General features: G+C 42.0%; 1 long non-coding RNA gene across 1 annotated transcript; it reads right to left on the reverse strand.

Moving 5' to 3' along the window:
* Nucleotides 1-442: 442 nt before the first annotated feature.
* Nucleotides 443-2,307, reverse strand: LOC120502901. The gene is made up of 2 exons (XR_005627614.1): nt 2,157-2,307; nt 443-546 (listed from the first exon to the last, which is right to left on the reverse strand). It is a non-coding gene; the product is annotated as an uncharacterized LOC120502901 (long non-coding RNA).
* Nucleotides 2,308-2,374: the final 67 nt, after the last annotated feature.

The following is a 2,374-nucleotide window of genomic DNA, read 5'->3' on the forward strand; positions in this document are numbered from 1 at the left end:
ATTTTTTAATCTTTTTTTACCCCCATTTTCTGGGTTATTTCCCTTATTTTCTGGGTATTTTTCACCCCCATTTTTTGGGATTATTTCCCTCATTTTTGGGGTGTTTTTCACCCCCATTTTTTGGGTTTATTTCCCTCATTTTCGGACATTTTCCACCCCCATTTTTTACCTCTCCCACCCCCATTTTTTTGGGTTTATTTCCCTCATTTTCGGACATTTTCCACCCCATTTTTTGGGTTTATTTCCCTCATTTTCGGACATTTTCCACCCCATTTTTTGGGTTTATTTCCCTCATTTTCGGACATTTTCCACCCCATTTTTTGGGTTTATTTCCCTCATTTCCGGACATTTTCCACCCCGATTTTTTTTTATTTTTCACCGACACCCCGGCCCCTCCCCCCCGGATTTTGGGGGGATTTTGGGGTTTTTTGGGGTTTTTTTTGGGGTTTTTGGGGTTACTGCTCGCCCTGCCACCAGTGGTAGAGCTGGTCCGTGAGGATCCCGCCGTACGTCACCGCCGCCGTCACGCCCTGCTCGTACGCCGTCCTGGGGCAAAAACCGCCGGTTTTGGGAAAAATCCCGGTTTGGGGGAAAAAACAAACAATTTTGGGGAAAAAAAACCAAATTTGGGGAAAAAACCCCAAGGTTTTGGGGAAAAAATCCCATTTTTGGGGGAAAAAACCCCAAAGATTTGGGAGAAAAAAATTCAATTTTGGGGAAAAAATCCCAATTTTGGGGAGAAAAAATCCCAATTTTGGGGAGAAAAAATCCCAATTTTGGGGAAAAAAAAAATCCCAATTTTGGGGAAAAAAATCCCAATTTTGGGGAGAAAAAAATCCCAATTTTGGAAAAAAAAAACAAAAACACCAAATTTGGGGGAAAAAACCCCAAAGTTTTGGGGAAAAAATCCCATTTTTGGGGAAAAAGCCCCAACGATTTGGGAGTAAAAACCCCAATTTTGGGGAAAAAAATCCCAATTTTGGGGAAAAAAAATCCCAATTTTTGGGAAAAAAATCCCAATTTTGAGGGAAAAAAAAACAAATTTGGGGAAAAAAACCCCAAAGTTTTGGGAGAAAAAACCTCAATTTTGGGGGAAAATCCCCAAAGTTTTGGGGAAAAAACCCCAAAGTTTGGGAGAAAAAAACCTCAATTTTGGGGAAAAAACCCCAAAGTTTGGGGAAAAAATTCCCAATTTTGGAGGGTTTGGGGTGAATTTTTTGGTTTTTTTTGGTGTTTTGGACGAATTTTTTGGGGTTTTTTTTTTTTGTTTTTGGGTGAATTTTTTGGGGGTTTTTTGGTGTTTTGGATGAATTTTTTGGGGTTTTTGGGGTGAATTTTTTGTTTCTTTCTCTATTTTTGGGGGGATTTTTTATTTAATATTTTGCTGAATTTTTGGGTTTTTGGGGGGTTTTTGGGTGAATTTTTGGGGTGTTTTTTTAGGTTTTTGGGTGAATTTTTTGGGGTTTTTTTTTTTTTGTTTTTGGGTGAATTTTTTGGGGTTGTTTTTGGGTTTTTGGGTGAATTTTTTGGGGTTTCTTTTGGGTTTTTGGGTGAATTTTTTGGGTGTTTTTTTTGGGGTTTTGGGTGAATTTTTTGGGTGTTTAAAGGGGATTTGGGGGATTTTTGGGGAATTTTTTTGGGGATTTTGGGGGGATTTTGGGAATTTTTTGGGGGGAATTTGGGGGAAAATTTTGGAGATTTCTTAGGAAATTTTGAGGGAATTTTCAGGGAAATTTTGGGGATTTTTGGGGGAAATTTGGGGTGTGAGGACCCCAGATTTTTTTGGGAGGGGATCCCCAAAATTTGGGATATTTTGGGGGTGCTTATGGCCTATTTTAGGGACATTTTAGGGCTATTTTGGGATATTTTTGGACATATTTTGGGGATATTTTGGGGCTATTTTAGGGACATTTTGGGGGCATTTTTGGGCTATTTTGGGGGAATATTTGGGGATATTTTGGGGATATTTTGGTGATGATTTTGGGGTTTGGGGTTTTTTTTTAGGGTTTTTGGGTGCATTTTTTGGGTTTTTTTGGTGTTTTGGATGAATTTTTTGGGTTTTTTTGGGGTGAATTTTTTGTTTCTTTCTCTATTTTTGGGGGGAATTTTTGTTTTTCTGGTTTTTTTCCCATTTCGGGCTGTTTTTGGGTCCTTACCGGATGCGGCGCGGGGCCGAGGGCAGGTCCAGCCCCTCCAGGAGCGTCCCCGCGGCCGAGCCCACCTGGCCCAGGTACCCCCGGAGCTGCCCCAGCGCCCCCGGGGGGGGAGGGGCGGCCAAGGGGGGAGGGGCGGCGCCGGCTGCGGGAGGGGCCCGGGTTTAGGGGGGGTTGGGGGGAAATTTGGGGTTTTGGGGTGAAATTTGGGGGTTTTGGGG

The sequence above is a fragment of the Passer montanus genome, unplaced genomic scaffold, assembly GCF_014805655.1.
Source record: "Passer montanus isolate IOZ18808 unplaced genomic scaffold, ASM1480565v1 scaffold2358, whole genome shotgun sequence".
Lineage (NCBI taxonomy): Eukaryota > Metazoa > Chordata > Aves > Passeriformes > Passeridae > Passer > Passer montanus.